Consider the following 18,439-nt stretch of genomic DNA (forward strand, 5'->3'; position numbering starts at 1 on the left):
AACATCTAGAGTCTGAATACCAACGTCAATTTCTACTATTCCAGACCACCCCTTCTGAGACGAATAAATCTGATGTAGCTAAAATTTGGTTGGAATTGGATTTACTTTTCTCAGAAGCAGCTGATAAAACTTTACGTAGGGCCTACCACACCGTTTATACTAAATCCAATAAGCCGGACACCTTTTTGGCTCTCCGCCTTAGACAACCCGAACGAGTTCATAAACCAATCCGGCTTAAAGTGGGGAAGGAATCATATACCAGCAACCCGCTTAAAATAGTTGATGAATTTTCCAAACGCCTTGCGAAACTATATGAATCTCCTTCCTCTTTCCCTCTAGCTAAAGCTGAAACATTATTACGCGACTTACAGATCCCTTCCCTTCCCATCCAGATTCGAAATGCTATTGACATGGAGATCTCGTCCTCTGAAGTGCTCCAGGCTATCAAATTAATTAAAGCTAATAAACAACCTGGCCCAGATGGATTTACAGGACTATATTACAAAAAGTTTGCAGATACCCTGGCGCCTCTCCTAGCGAATACTTTTAACACCCTTCTAAAAGGGGGCACTTTAGGCGGAGATACACTTACAGCCTCCGTTTCAATGATACCCAAGCCTGATGCCGATCATTCCGTATGGTCAAACTACAGGCCTATATCACTTTTAAATCTTGATATTAAACTCTTAGCCAAAGTTTTATCCCTAAGATTGTCCCCACATATTGGAGGGCTGATTCATAAAGACCAGGTAGGGTTCATACCTAAACGCCAAGCGAGCAATAATATACGTCGGGTTATTTTATTGCAACACTTGGCTAGATCCAGAAACATCCCTATGCATTTGTTGTCACTTGACATCCGTAAGGCTTTTGATACTGTTTCTTGGCCCTACCTCAAATATATTTTGCTTAAATGGGGTTTTGGCCCTCATTTTCTATGTTGGATTGATGCCTTATATGCCCATCCCCAAGCGTTTGTCCGCTATTCCGGCTTCAGTTCCAATAGATTCCTGATCCAACGAGGCACTAGGCAGGGGTGCCCTTTGTCGCCCCTGCTTTTTGCCCTTGCCATAGAACCGTTAGCGGCCCTGATTAGATCTAACCCTGACATCCGAGGTCTGGAGGTAACTTCCACAACCCACAAGCTATGCCTTTTTGCAGACGATGCCCTCCTGTTTGTTACTTCCCCTCATATCACCTTACCCAACCTCTTTAAGCTTCTCGATGGGTTCGCACAAGTCTCAGGTCTTGAAGTAAACCAAAGTAAATCTAGAGCCCTTGCTGTATCCCTTCCTACAGAGGCCCTCCATAGTTTGCGAGCTAATTACCCATTTCAATGGTCAACGTCCTACATTCCCTATTTAGGTGTTAAATTAACCAGTGACCCTGCTCATCTTTACCCCACTAATTATCTCCCCATGCTGCGTAGCTTGTCTCTACTTCTTACCTCTTGGCAACCTTTGTGTGTTTCTTGGCTAGGGCGCATTGCGGCAGTAAAAATGTCCCTATTGCCCAAATTACTATATTTGTATAGAGTACTCCCGGTCACAGTTCCCCTATACTTTCATAATGCTATTCAAAGCCGGACTCTTAAATACATTTGGGGTAATACCAGACCTAGAATTTCTAGGTCTGTTCTCTTTCGACATAAGCTCCAGGGGGGACTGGGAATACCATATTTTAAATACTATTATTATGCTGCTCAATTATCACAAATGGCCCTCTACCACGCTATATCTGAAATCCCATTATGGGTCAGCCTGGAAGCAGTGGAAGCCCACCCTATTTCTGTCTCCAACTTACTTTGGCTTCCCCCCCAGAAATGTAAAACCCTTACTAATCCCATTACAAGTCACTCTCTTAAAATTTGGCACAAAGTATGCACCCCCTTTAAATTTTTATCTCCACATCTCCCCTTACTCTCATTCTTGGGTCACCCAGACTTTTTGCCGGCCTGCATGGAACTGGGCGTCTTCTCGGCCTGGTCCCGCGCACGCCTCACTCGAGTGTGGGATTTGTCTCTGGGAACCTCTCTCATTCCATTCCCTGACCTTCAGACGCAAGCTCAGCTACCCCATAAAGAGTGCTTCCGTTACTTACAGATAGCCCACTTTTTCCAAACCCATATCAAAACTGGCCCCAACCTTAGATCTATGTCCCAATTTGAAACTATATGTTCCTCTGATCCACATGCCCCAGGCACTATCTCGCACCTCTACTCGTGCCTTTCCACCGCATCTGAGGACCTTCCGAGTTATGCTACTGCATGGACCACAGATTTAGCACTTACTCTTGATACAGAATCATGGTCCATTATATGGACTAATACCAAGAACTCCTCACAGAATGTGGTGGCTTCTGAAGCAAACTACAAGGTCCTGATGCGATGGTATCTAGTCCCCTCCAGAATCGCCAAATATGTGCCTAACTATTCGCCCGATTGTTTTAGAGGTTGCAAAGACCGGGGTACCCATCTCCACATTTGGTGGACTTGTCCCATCGTGGCAAATTTTTGGTCCTCAATTTTCCACATGTTAACTACATTGTTACAATACCCCGTGACTCCGGACCCAAAAATGGCATTGTTGAATTGGTTACCACAGAATTTTACCAAACCTCAAATTCGACTTTCCCTCCAAATAATTACTGCAGCTAAGCAAACGATCGCGAGAGCCTGGAGGACGCCTACCTTACATATAGTTGAGACCAAACACAGAATCACACAAGCAATGATACATGCGAAGATAGAAGCAATAACGTTAGACAAGATCCCCTTGTTTACTAAAATTTGGCAACCTTGGGTGGACCATTTCCTACCGAAAGACTTCGACACGCGCCTTATGGCCCCTTAATTTAAAACGATCAGCGATTCGAGGTCCGTGGTTCCCCTGGGCCTTCCGACCATACTTTTTCCTCCTTCCCTCCTCTCCTTTACCCTCTCACAACCTTTTCCTTTTTCCTTATGTCCCTATCTCCTTCTTCTTTTTCTTTCCTTTTCTCATTTCTACACCTCCTCTCCCTTACTTTCTTTTCTATTTATGGTAAAATACCTCAAGCGAAACTGTTTTTCTTCTCTATTACCCTGAGCAATGATTGTTGATATGAAAATGATTGTTTACTGTTTTTTTCCTCATCGGAATTAGTTGGCCTATTCTTATCTGGCCCCCCCTTTTTTCATTGTTTTGACTTTATCCTACCCCACGCATATAGGAACTAGGGGATCATCTTGAGTCTGTTCCGATTTATTCACTTTTGCAATGCTTAGGTAACAGCATACCTGACTATCTTCCGTCACTATTTTTATTGTAAATTGTTTTGCCTATTTTATTGTACCCTGCTTGATTCTTCAATAAAATATTTGAAACGAAAAATATGTTTTTCTCTCTCCACACTGTAACTGTTACAGAGGTAAATGAAACTCAGTCGGCTGCCACTCCTTGGTTTATTCTTAATCAGGAGAGAGTAATACTTTAGTAAGTGTATGGGTCCAATATTACTTACTACCAGAAATTCTCTATGTACTCTAGAAAATTACAGCACATGTGCTAATAGACTTCCACAATTACTTGCACCTCATTTGGTAATACACAAGTCTAAAAAGTATGCTGAGAATTTCACATCTACATATCATCAATGAAAAGAGCACACAGCTTTCATTCTAATATTTACCGTAACCTAGCAGCAGCAACTTTTTTATGTGTTACTCAATTCTATATTGGTGTTTATCTACTATACTGTATTTCTATGTTTTTTTTCTGAAACACAGGTTTCCTGAATTCTTCCTATAACATTTTAAAGGATATGTTGGCCTAATAAATACAATCTTATATACGCTTTAACAGATTAGAGTACTGTAAAAAATAGTTTTCAATACTGTAAATCTGTAGCTTTCATTAAAATACCTGTTCATTCTGCCATGATGGTCCTCATTCAGGCACTACTTGTTATAGGCTGACAATGCTCTGTTCCTGTCTCCCAGTTGTGACCTGTGTAGCGACGAGCTTCTGTGTAACAATGAGTCTCTGTGTAGCGATGAGCTTTAGTTGAACCCAGACGTAAGCTTTCATTGCTGGGAAATGACCCGCCAATGGGCGATTTCCTGGCACGCAACCAGTGTTAATTTCGTCAATGAAGATATTTTATTTGACTATGGTGCCTTGAAAAAGTATTCATTACCCTTGACATTTTCCATATTTTGTCATGTTGCAACCAAAAACGTAAATGTATTTTATTGGGATTTTATGTGATAGACCAACACAAAGTGGCACATAATTGTGGCGTGGAGGGAAAATGATAAATGGTTTTCCAATTTTTTACAAATAAATATGTGAAAAGTGTGACGTGCATTTATATTCAGACTCCTTTACTCTCATACCCATAAAAAGTTGAACCATTTGCCTTCAGAAGTCACCTAATTACTAAATAGAGTCCACCTGTGTGTAATTTAATCTCAGTATAAATACAGCTGTTCTGTGGAGACCTCAGAGGTTTGCCAGAAAACCTTAGTGAACCAACAGGGCCAAGGAACACAGCAGACAGTTCAGGGATAAAGTTGCTAAGAACTTTAAAGCAAGGTTAGGTTATAAAAAAAAATATCCCAAGCTTTAAACATCTCACAGAGCACTGTTCAATCCATCATCCGAAAACAAAAAGTGTATGACACAACTGCAAACCTACCAAGACATGGCCTTCCACCTAAACCGAAACACCAGGCAAGGAGAGCATTAATCAGAGAAGCAGCGAAGAGGTCCATGGTAACTCTAGAGGAGCTGCAGAGATCCACAGCTCAGGTGGGAGAATCTGTCCACAGGACAACTATTAGTTGTGCACTCCACTGGCCTTTATGGAAGAGTGGCAAGAAAAAAGCCATTGTTGAAAGAATGCCATAAGAAGTCCCAGTTGCCATTTGCGAGAAGCCACATGGGGGATGCAGGAAACATGTAAAAGAAGGTGTTCTGGTCAGATGAGACCAAAATTCTATTTTTTGCCTAAAAGCAAAACATTATGGGGGTCATTTACTATAGCGCCCTGGGCTAATTAGCACTCAAATGACCTTAATTATGGTAATTAGTGCCCAAACGGGAACTCACAATAGCGCTGGAGCAAAAATACTCCCATGCCTTTTTTACCAAGAGTTATAGTAAATACCAAAATGAGTGATGGGTTAAAAAGTATTTTTTTCGAGAGTGAAAATGAGAGTTGTGTAGCCCAATGCAAGTTTCAGCCATTGATTATAATGGTATAACTTCCCCAAATAAATACTGCTCATGTTGAGATGAAATGTATCTTTCTCTGAAAGAAATTGTCTTTGTAACAATGTTGCTTCTTCTTCATCTATTTTGTTTTTAAAATAGAACTCTGGGATTTTCAAAAATCCCCACTTAGTACACTCCACAAACAAAACACTAAACAGTTACTACATTTGTGACATTTCTTACTGCTTAAAAGAAATGACTGATTGAATTTTCAGGAAGTCAGCTTTGTGATTCAAAAAATGCATCATCTTTTCTGGCAGGGATCAGTGAACAGTGATTGCATTATATCCTCTTCTCTCTCTCTCTCTCTAACTGTAATCAGACTACATTTCCCATGAATCTTTAGGATGGAGTGAATGTGGGAGGTACACTAGGCTTGTATGTGTACATGTGAACTCGCCCACTTCAACATAAATAACACCCCTCATTCGGCAGCCAGCAAGCCATACATAGCGCATGGTATGATGGGTTACGGCCTTATAAATGCAAACCAGTGCAACGTGTTAGTGTGCACCAGAACCAGATGTCAGGGACCACCAGAGCCGAATGTCAGGGACCACCAGAGCCGAATGTCAGGGACCACCAGAGCAAAATGTCAGGGAGCCCCACCAGAGCCGAATGTCAGGGACCAACAGAACCGAATGTCAGGGACCACCAGTGCCAAATGTCAGGGACCACCAGAGCCAGATGTCAGGGAACACCACCAGAGCTGAATGTCTGTCAGGGACCCCCAGAGCCAAGTGTCAGGGGCCACCACTAGTGCCGAATGTCAGGGACCATGAGAGCCAAATGTCAGGGACCACCAGACCTGAATGTCAGGAACCACCACCAGTGCCGAATGTCAAAGACCACCAGAGCCAAATCTCAGGGACCACCATGAGTGCTGAATGTCAGGGACCACCAGAGCCAAATGTCAGGGACCACCAGCGCCAAATATCAGGAACCACCACCAGTGCCAAATGTCAGGTACCACCACCAGTGCTGAATGTCAGGGACCACCAGAGCCAAATGTCAGGGACCACCACCAGGGCTGAATGTCAGGGACCACCAGAGCCAAATGTCAGGGACCCCTACCAGTGCTGAATGTCAGGGACCACCAAAGCCGAATGTCAGGGACCACCACCAGTGCCAATTGTCAGGGACCACCAGAGCCAAATGTCAGGGACCACTAGAGCTGAATGTCAGGGACCACCACCCGAGCCGAATGCAAGGGACCACCAGAGCAAAATGTCAGGGACCCCTACCAATGCCGAATGTCAGGGACCACCACCAGTCCCGAATGTCAGGGACCACCAGAGCCAAATGTCAGGGACCACTAGAGCTGAATGTCAGGGACCACCACCAGAGCCAAATGTCAGGGACCCCTACCAGTGCCGAATTTCAGGGACCACCTGAGCCAAATGTCAGGGACCACCTGAGCCAAATGTCAGGGACCACCACCAGTGCCGAATGTCAGGGACCACCAGAGCCAAATGTCAGGGACCACTAGAGCTGAATGTCAGGGACCACCACCAGTGCCAAATGTCAGGGACCACCAGAGTCAAATGTCATGGAACACCACCAGAGTCGAATGTCAGGGAGCACCAGAGCCAAATGTCAGGGACCCCTATCAGTGCAGAATGTCAGGGACCACTAGTGCATAATGTCAGGGACTCCTATCAGTGCCGAATGTCAGGGACCACCAGAGCCAAATGTCAGGGAACACCACCAGAGCCGAATGTCAGGGACCACCAGAGCCGAATGTCAGGGACCACCAGAGCCAAATGTCAGGGACCACCACCAGTGCCGAATATCAGGGATCACCAGAGCCAAATGTCAGGGTCCACCACCAGTGCCGAATGTCGGGGACCACCACCAGTGCCGAATGTCAGGGACCACCAGAGCCAAATGTCAGGGACCACCACCAGTTCCGAATGTCAGGGACCACCAGAGCCAAATGTCAGGGACCACCTGAACCAAATGTCAGGGACCACCTCCAGTGTCGAATGTCAGGGACCACCACCAGTGCCGAATGCCAGGGACCACCAGAGCCAAATGTCAGGGACCACCAGAGCTGAATGTCAGGGACCACCACCTGAGCAGAATGTCAGGGACCACCAGAGCCAAATGTCGGGGACCACTACCAGTGCCGAATGTCAAGGACCACCAGAGCCAAATGTCTGGGACCCCTACCAGTGCCGAATGTCAGGGACCACCAGAGTCAAATGTCAGGGACCATCTGAGCCGAATGTCAGGGACCACCACCAGTGCCGAATGTCAGGGACCACCAGTGCCGAATGTCAGGGACCACCAGAGCCAAATGTCAGGGACCACCAGAGCCAAATGTCAGGGACCACTAGAGCTGAATGTCAGGGACCACCACCAGTGCCAAATGTCAGGGACCACCAGAGCCAAATGTCAGGGAACACCACCAGAGCCGAATGTCAAGGACCACCAGAGCCAAATGTCAGAGACCCCTATCAGTGCCGCATGTCAGGGACCATCAGAGCATAATGTCAGGGACTTCTATCAGTGCCGAATGTCAGGGACCACCAAAGCCAAATGTCAGGGAACACCACCAGAGCCAAATGTCAGGGACTACCAGAGCCAAATGTCAGGGACCACCACCAGTTCCGAATGTCAGGGACCACCAGAGCCAAATGTCAGGGACCACCTGAACCAAATGTCAGGGACCACCTCCAGTGTCGAATGTCAGGGACCACCACCAGTGCCGAATGCCAGGGACCACCAGAGCCAAATGTCAGGGACCACCAGAGCTGAATGTCAGGGACCACCACCTGAGCAGAATGTCAGGGACCACCAGAGCCAAATGTCGGGGACCACTACCAGTGCCGAATGTCAAGGACCACCAGAGCCAAATGTCTGGGACCCCTACCAGTGCCGAATGTCAGGGACCACCAGAGTCAAATGTCAGGGACCATCTGAGCCGAATGTCAGGGACCACCACCAGTGCCGAATGTCAGGGACCACCAGTGCCGAATGTCAGGGACCACCAGAGACAAATGTCAGGGACCACCAGAGCCAAATGTCAGGGACCACTAGAGCTGAATGTCAGGGACCATCACCAGTGCCAAATGTCAGGGACCACCAGAGCCAAATGTCAGGGAACACCACCAGAGCCGAATGTCAAGGACCACCAGAGCCAAATGTCAGAGACCCCTATCAGTGCCGCATGTCAGGGACCATCAGAGCATAATGTCAGGGACTTCTATCAGTGCCGAATGTCAGGGACCACCAAAGCCAAATGTCAGGGAACACCACCAGAGCCAAATGTCAGGGACTACCAGAGCCAAATGTCAGGGACCACCACCAGTGCCGAATATCAGGGATCACCAGAGCCAAATGTCAGGGTCCCCCACCAGTGATGAATGTCAGGGACCACCAGAGCCAAATGTCAGGGACCACCTGAGCCAAATGTCAGGGACCACCACCAGTGCCGAATGTCAGGGACCACCAGAGCCAAATGTCAGGGACCACTAGAGCTGAATGTCAGGGACCAACACCAATGCCAAATGTCAGGGACCACCACAGCCAAATATCAGGGACCCCTATCAGTGCAGAATGTCAGGGACCACTAGAGCATAATGTCAGGGACTCCAATCAGTGCCGAATGTCAGGGACCACCAGAGCCAAATGTCAGGGAACACCACCAGAGCCGAATGTCAGGGACCACCAGAGCCAAATGTCAGGGAGCACCACCAGTGCCGAATATCAGGGATCACCAGAGCCAAATGTCAGGGTCCACCACCAATGCCGAATGTCAGGGACCACCACCCGTGCCGAATGTCAGGGACCACCAGAGCCAAATGTCAGGGACCACCACCAGTGCCGAATGTCAGGGACCACCACCAGTGCTGAAATGTCAGGGACCACCACCAGTGCTGAATGTCAGGGACCACCAGAGCCAAATGTCAGGGACCACTAGAGCTGAATGTCAGGGACCACCAGAGCCAAATGTCAGGGACCCCTACCAGTGCCGAATGTCAGGGACCACCACCAGTGCCCAATGTCAGGGACCACCAGAGCCAAATGTCAGGGACCACTAGAGCTGAATGCCAGGGACCACCACCAGAGCCAAATGTCAGGGACCCCTACCAGTGCCAAATGTCAGGGACCACCAGAGCCAAATGTCAGGGACCCCTACCAATGCCGAATGTCAGGGACCACCACCAGTCCCGAATGTCAGGGACCACCAGAGCCAAATGTCAGGGACCACTAGAGCTGAATGTCAGGGACCACCAGAGCCAAATGTCAGGAACCCCTACCAGTGCCGAATGTCAGGGACCACCACCAGTGCCCAATGTCAGGGACCACCAGAGCCAAATGTCAGGGACCACTAGAGCTGAATGCCAGGGACCACCACCAGAGCCAAATGTCAGGGACCCCTACCAGTGCCAAATGTCAGGGACCACCAGAGCCAAATGTCAGGGACCCCTATTAGTGCCGAATGTCAGGGACCACCACCAGTGCCGAATGTCAGGGACCACCAGAGCCAAATGTCAGGGACCACTAGAGCTGAATGCCAGGGACCACCACCAGAGCCAAATGTCAGGGACCCCTATCAGTACCGAATGTCAGGGACCACCAGAGCCAAATGTCAGGGACCATCTGAGCCAAATGTCAGGGACCACCACCAGTGCCAAATGTCAGGGACCACCAGAGCCAAATGTCAGGGACCACTAGAGCTGAATGTCAGGGACCACCACCAGTGCCAAATGTCAGGGACCACCAGAGTCAAATGTCATGGAACACCACCAGAGTCGAATGTCAGGGAACACCAGAGCCAAATGTCAGGGACCCCTATCAGTGCAGAATGTCAGGGACCACTAGTGCATAATGTCAGGGACTCCTATCAGTGCCGGATGTCAGGGACCACCAGAGCCAAATGTCAGGGAACACCACCAGAGCCGAATGTCAGGGACCACCAGAGCCAAATGTCAGGGACCACCACCAGTGCCGAATATCAGGGATCACCAGAGCCAAATGTCAGGGTCCACCACCAGTGCCAAATGTCGGGGACCACCACCAGTGCCGAATGTCAGGGACCACCAGAGCCAAATGTCAGGGACCACCTGAACCAAATGTCAGGGACCACCACCAGTGTCGAATGTCAGGGACCACCACCAGTGCCGAATGCCAGGAACCACCAGAGATAAATGTCAGGGACCACCAGAGCTGAATGTCAGGGACCACCACCAGAGCAGAATGTCAGGGACCACCAGAGCCAAATGTCAGGGACCCCTACCAGTGCCGAATGTCAGGGACCACCACCAGTGCCGAATGTCAAGGACCACCAGAGCCAAATGTCTGGGACCCCTACCAGTGCCGAATGTCAGGGACCACCAGAGTCAAATGTCAGGGACCATCTGAGCCAAATGTCAGGGACCACCACCAGTGCCGAATGTCAGGGACCACCAGAGCCAAATGTCAGGGACACCTAGAGATGAATGTCAGGGACCACCACCAGTGCCAAATGTCAGGGACCACCAGAGCCAAATGTCAGGGAACACCACCAGAGCCGAATGTCAAGGACCACCAGAGCCAAATGTCAGGGACCATCTGAGCTAAATGTCAGGGATCATCAGAGTATAATGTCTGGGACTTCTATCAGTGCCGAATGTCAGGGACCACCAAAGCCAAATGTCAGGGAACACCACCAGAGCCAAATGTCAGGGACTACCAGAGCCAAATGTCAGGGACCACCACCAGTGCCGAATATCAGGGATCACCAGAGCCAAATGTCAGGGTCCCCCACCAGTGATGAATGTCAGGGACCACCAGAGCCAAATGTCAGGGACCATCTGAGCCAAATGTCAGGGACCACCACCAGTGCCGAATGTCAGGGACCACCAGAGCCAAATGTCAGGGACCACTAGAGCTGAATGTCAGGGACCAACACCAATGCCAAATGTCAGGGACCACCACAGCCAAATATCAGGGACCCCTATCAGTGCAGAATGTCAGGGACCACTAGAGCATAATGTCAGGGACTCCTATCAGTGCCGAATGTCAGGGACCACCAGAGCCAAATGTCAGGGAACACCACCAGAGCCGAATGTCAGGGACCACCAGAGCCAAATGTCAGGGAGCACCACCAGTGCCGAATATCAGGGATCACCAGAGCCAAATGTCAGGGTCCACCACCAGTGCCGAATGTCAGGGACCACCACCAGTGCCGAATGTCAGGGACCACCAGAGCCAAATGTCAGGGACCACCACCAGTGCCGAATGTCAGGGACCACCACCAGTGCCGAATGTCAAGGACCACCAGAGCCAAATGTCTGGGACCCCTACCAGTGCCGAATGTCAGGGACCACCAGAGTCAAATGTCAGGGACCATCTGAGCCAAATGTCAGGGACCACCACCAGTGCCGAATGTCAGGGACCACCAGAGCCAAATGTCAGGGACACCTAGAGATGAATGTCAGGGACCACCACCAGTGCCAAATGTCAGGGACCACCAGAGCCAAATGTCAGGGAACACCACCAGAGCCGAATGTCAAGGACCACCAGAGCCAAATGTCAGGGACCATCTGAGCTAAATGTCAGGGATCATCAGAGTATAATGTCTGGGACTTCTATCAGTGCCGAATGTCAGGGACCACCAAAGCCAAATGTCAGGGAACACCACCAGAGCCAAATGTCAGGGACTACCAGAGCCAAATGTCAGGGACCACCACCAGTGCCGAATATCAGGGATCACCAGAGCCAAATGTCAGGGTCCCCCACCAGTGATGAATGTCAGGGACCACCAGAGCCAAATGTCAGGGACCACCTGAGCCAAATGTCAGGGACCACCACCAGTGCCGAATGTCAGGGACCACCAGAGCCAAATGTCAGGGACCACTAGAGCTGAATGTCAGGGACCAACACCAATGCCAAATGTCAGGGACCACCACAGCCAAATATCAGGGACCCCTATCAGTGCAGAATGTCAGGGACCACTAGAGCATAATGTCAGGGACTCCTATCAGTGCCGAATGTCAGGGACCACCAGAGCCAAATGTCAGGGAACACCACCAGAGCCGAATGTCAGGGACCACCAGAGCCAAATGTCAGGGAGCACCACCAGTGCCGAATATCAGGGATCACCAGAGCCAAATGTCAGGGTCCACCACCAGTGCCGAATGTCAGGGACCACCACCAGTGCCGAATGTCAGGGACCACCAGAGCCAAATGTCAGGGACCACCACCAGTGCCGAATGTCAGGGACCACCACCAGTGCCGAATGTCAGGGACCACCAGAGCCAAATGTCAGGGACCACCACCAGTGCCGAATGTCAGGGACCACCACCAGTGCTGAATGTCAGGGACCACCACCAGTGCTGAATGTCAGGGACCACCAGAGCCAAATGTCAGGGACCACTAGAGCTGAATGTCAGGGACCACCAGAGCCAAATGTCAGGGACCCCTACCAGTGCCGAATGTCAGGGACCACCACTAGTGCCCAATGTCAGGGACCACCAGAGCCAAATGTCAGGGAACACCACCAGAGCCGAATGTCAGGGACCACCAGAGCCAAATGTCAGGGACCACCACCAGTGCCGAATATCAGGGATCACCAGAGCCAAATGTCAGGGTCCACCACCAGTGCCAAATGTCGGGGACCACCACCAGTGCCGAATGTCAGGGACCACCACCAGTGCCGAATGTCAGGGACCACCAGAGCCAAATGTCAGGGACCACCTGAACCAAATGTCAGGGACCACCACCAGTGTCGAATGTCAGGGACCACCACCAGTGCCGAATGCCAGGGACCACCAGAGATAAATGTCAGGGACCACCAGAGCTGAATGTCAGGGACCACCACCAGAGCAGAATGTCAGGGACCACCAGAGCCAAATGTCAGGGACCCCTACCAGTGCCGAATGTCAGGGACCACCACCAGTGCCGAATGTCAAGGACCACCAGAGCCAAATGTCTGGGACCCCTACCAGTGCCGAATGTCAGGGACCACCAGAGTCAAATGTCAGGGACCATCTGAGCCAAATGTGAGGGACCACCACCAGTGCCGAATGTCAGGGACCACCAGAGCCAAATGTCAGGGACACCTAGAGATGAATGTCAGGGACCACCACCAGTGCCAAATGTCAGGGACCACCAGAGCCAAATGTCAGGGAACACCACCAGAGCCGAATGTCAAGGACCACCAGAGCCAAATGTCAGGGACCATCTGAGCTAAATGTCAGGGATCATCAGAGTATAATGTCTGGGACTTCTATCAGTGCCGAATGTCAGGGACCACCAAAGCCAAATGTCAGGTAACACCACCAGAGCCAAATGTCAGGGACTACCAGAGCCAAATGTCAGGGACCACCACCAGTGCCGAATATCAGGGATCACCAGAGCCAAATGTCAGGGTCCCCCACCAGTGATGAATGTCAGGGACCACCAGAGCCAAATGTCAGGGACCACCTGAGCCAAATGTCAGGGACCACCACCAGTGCCGAATGTCAGGGACCACCAGAGCCAAATGTCAGGGACCACTAGAGCTGAATGTCAGGGACCAACACCAATGCCAAATGTCAGGGACCACCACAGCCAAATATCAGGGACCCCTATCAGTGCAGAATGTCAGGGACCACTAGAGCATAATGTCAGGGACTCCTATCAGTGCCGAATGTCAGGGACCACCAGAGCCAAATGTCAGGGAACACCACCAGAGCCGAATGTCAGGGACCACCAGAGCCAAATGTCAGGGAGCACCACCAGTGCCGAATATCAGGGATCACCAGAGCCAAATGTCAGGGTCCACCACCAGTGCCGAATGTCAGGGACCACCACCAGTGCCGAATGTCAGGGACCACCAGAGCCAAATGTCAGGGACCACCACCAGTGCCGAATGTCAGGGACCACCACCAGTGCCGAATGTCAGGGACCACCAGAGCCAAATGTCAGGGACCACCACCAGTGCCGAATGTCAGGGACCACCACCAGTGCTGAATGTCAGGGACCACCACCAGTGCTGAATGTCAGGGACCACCAGAGCCAAATGTCAGGGACCACTAGAGCTGAATGTCAGGGACCACCAGAGCCAAATGTCAGGGACCCCTACCAGTGCCGAATGTCAGGGACCACCACTAGTGCCCAATGTCAGGGACCACCAGAGCCAAATGTCAGGGAACACCACCAGAGCCGAATGTCAGGGACCACCAGAGCCAAATGTCAGGGACCACCACCAGTGCCGAATATCAGGGATCACCAGAGCCAAATGTCAGGGTCCACCACCAGTGCCAAATGTCGGGGACCACCACCAGTGCCGAATGTCAGGGACCACCACCAGTGCCGAATGTCAGGGACCACCAGAGCCAAATGTCAGGGACCACCTGAACCAAATATCAGGGACCACCACCAGTGTCGAATGTCAGGGACCACCACCAGTGCCGAATGCCAGGGACCACCAGAGATAAATGTCAGGGACCACCAGAGCTGAATGTCAGGGACCACCACCAGAGCAGAATGTCAGGGACCACCAGAGCCAAATGTCAGGGACCCCTACCAGTGCCGAATGTCAGGGACCACCACCAGTGCCGAATGTCAAGGACCACCAGAGCCAAATGTCTGGGACCCCTACCAGTGCCGAATGTCAGGGACCACCAGAGTCAAATGTCAGGGACCATCTGAGCCAAATGTCAGGGACCACCACCAGTGCCGAATGTCAGGGACCACCAGAGCCAAATGTCAGGGACACCTAGAGATGAATGTCAGGGACCACCACCAGTGCCAAATGTCAGGGACCACCAGAGCCAAATGTCAGGGAACACCACCAGAGCCGAATGTCAAGGACCACCAGAGCCAAATGTCAGGGACCATCTGAGCTAAATGTCAGGGATCATCAGAGTATAATGTCTGGGACTTCTATCAGTGCCGAATGTCAGGGACCACCAAAGCCAAATGTCAGGGAACACCACCAGAGCCAAATGTCAGGGACTACCAGAGCCAAATGTCAGGGACCACCACCAGTGCCGAATATCAGGGATCACCAGAGCCAAATGTCAGGGTCCCCCACCAGTGATGAATGTCAGGGACCACCAGAGCCAAATGTCAGGGACCACCTGAGCCAAATGTCAGGGACCACCACCAGTGCCGAATGTCAGGGACCACCAGAGCCAAATGTCAGGGACCACTAGAGCTGAATGTCAGGGACCAACACCAATGCCAAATGTCAGGGACCACCACAGCCAAATATCAGGGACCCCTATCAGTGCAGAATGTCAGGGACCACTAGAGCATAATGTCAGGGACTCCTATCAGTGCCGAATGTCAGGGACCACCAGAGCCAAATGTCAGGGAACACCACCAGAGCCGAATGTCAGGGACCACCAGAGCCAAATGTCAGGGAGCACCACCAGTGCCGAATATCAGGGATCACCAGAGCCAAATGTCAGGGTCCACCACCAGTGCCGAATGTCAGGGACCACCACCAGTGCCGAATGTCAGGGACCACCAGAGCCAAATGTCAGGGACCACCACCAGTGCCGAATGTCAGGGACCACCACCAGTGCCGAATGTCAGGGACCACCAGAGCCAAATGTCAGGGACCACCACCAGTGCCGAATGTCAGGGACCACCACCAGTGCTGAATGTCAGGGACCACCACCAGTGCTGAATGTCAGGGACCACCACCAGTGCTGAATGTCAGGGACCACCAGAGCCAAATGTCAGGGACCACTAGAGCTGAATGTCAGGGACCACCAGAGCCAAATGTCAGGGACCCCTACCAGTGCCGAATGTCAGGGACCACCACTAGTGCCCAATGTCAGGGACCACCAGAGCCAAATGTCAGGGACCACTAGAGCTGAATGCCAGGGACCACCACCAGAGCCAAATGTCAGGGACCCCTACCAGTGCCAAATGTCAGAGACCACCAGAGCCAAATGTCAGGGACCCCTACCAGTGCCGAATGTCAGGGACCACCACCAGTGCTGAATGTCAGGGACCACCAGAGCCAAATGTCAGGGACCACTAGAGCTGAATGTCAGGGACCACCAGAGCCAAATGTCAGGGACCCCTACCAGTGCCGAATGTCAGGGACCACCACCAGTGCCCAATGTCAGGGACCACCAGAGCCAAATGTCAGGGACCACTAGAGCTGAATGCCAGGGACCACCACCAGAGCCAAATGTCAGGGACCCCTACCAGTGCCAAATGTCAGGGACCACCAGAGCCAAATGTCAGGGACCCCTACCAGTGCCGAATGTCAGGGACCACCACCAGTGCCGAATGTTAGGGACCACCAGAGCCAAATGTCAGGGACCACTAGAACTGAATGCCAGGGACCACCACCAGAGCCAAATGTCAGGGACCCCTATCAGTACCGAATGTCAGGGACCACCAGAGCCAAATGTCAGGGACCATCTGAGCCAAATGTCAGGGACCACCACCAGTGCCGAATGTCAGGGACCACCAGAGCCAAATGTCAGGACCACTAGAGCTGAATGTCAGGGACCACCACCAGTGCCAAATGTCAGGGACCACCACCAGTGCCGAATGTCAGGGACCACCAGAGCCAAATGTCAGGACCACTAGAGCTGAATGTCAGGGAACACCACCAGAGCCGAATGTCAGGGACCACCAGAGCCAAATGTTAGAGACCCCTTTCAGTGCCGCATGTCAGGGACCACCAGAGCATAATGTCAGGGACTCCTATCAGTGCCGAATGTCAGGGACCACCAGAGCCAGATGTCAGGGAACACCACCAGAGCCAAATGTCAGGGACTACCAGAGCCAAATGTCAGGGACCACCACCAGTGCTGAATATCAGGGATCACCAGAGCCAAATGTCAGGGTCCCCCACCACTGATGAATGTCAGGGACCACTACCAGTGCCGAATGTCAGGGACCACCAGAGCCAAATGTCAGGGACCACCACCAGTGCCTGAATGTCAGAGATCACCTGTGCCAAATGTCAGGGACCACCAACAGTGCCAAATGTCAGGGACCACCAGTGCCAAATGTCAGGGACCACCACCAGTGCTGAATGTCAGGGACCACCACCAGTGCTGAATGTCAGGGACCACCAGTGCCATATGTCAGGGACTAGCATCAGTGCCCTTCCACCCACTACAACATGTCTGCTTCCTCCCCACTCTTTTAGAGGACTACAAGGGGATGTGTCAGACAGCTGGCTTAGCATAGGAGAGGGATAGCAGCCAGTGTTCTTACAAACAGGATATGAGCAGGCAATAACGGTTATTCAGCAAGTTCAGCAGCCTATTATAGAGGTCAGAAGTACATAGATGGCAAAGTTGGTGAAGGTAGAAGATCAGCAACAAGAACATGGAAAAAAAAATTTGCCCGGAGTTCTGCTTTAACCACTTCAGCCCCAGAAGATTTACCCCCTTCCTGACCAGAGTACTTTTTGCGATTCAGCACTGTGTCGCTTTAACTGACAATTGCGCAGTCGTGCGACATTGCACCCAAACAATATTGCCATTTTTTTTTCAAACAAATAGAGCTTTCTTTTGATGGTATTTGATCACCTTTGCGTTTTTATTTTTTGTGCTAAAAACAAAAAAAGAACGACCATTTTGAAAAAAAAAAACACAATATATATATATATATATATATATATATATATATATATATATATATATATATATATATATAAAATATTTTTTACTTTTTGCTAAAAATAAATATCCCCCAATAATATATCCCTCAGTTTAAGCCGATATGTATTCTTCTACATATTTTTGGAAAAAAGCGCAATAAGCGTATATTGGTTGGTTTGCACAAAAGCTATAGCGTCTACAAAATAGGGGATGGTTTTATGACATTTTTATTATTCATTTTTTTTTACTAGTAATGGTGGCGATCTGTGATTTTTATCGGCACTGTGACATTATGGCGGACACATCGGACAATTTTGACACATTTTTGGGACCAATGATATTAATATAGCAGTGCTATAAAAATGCATTGATTACTGTAAAAATGATACTGGCAGTTAACACTGGGAGTGATAAAGGGGTTAATTATGTTCCCTGTTTGTATTTCTAACTGGGGGAGGGTACTGTGTAGGGGACGAGATAGATAGCTGTTCATACTCTGTATGAACAGACGATCTGTCACTTCTCCCCTCAGAGAACCGGAAACAGATCCCAGATCACAGATCCCGGTTCTCCGTGTCTCGGCGGTGATTGCGGGAGCCCGACGGCGATCGTGACTGCCGGGCACTTGCA

This window comes from Lithobates pipiens, unplaced genomic scaffold (assembly GCF_037356315.1).
Source record: "Lithobates pipiens isolate NorthernLeopardFrog02 unplaced genomic scaffold, aLitPip1_a1.2 Scaffold_16, whole genome shotgun sequence".
Taxonomy (NCBI): Eukaryota; Metazoa; Chordata; class Amphibia; order Anura; family Ranidae; genus Lithobates; species Lithobates pipiens.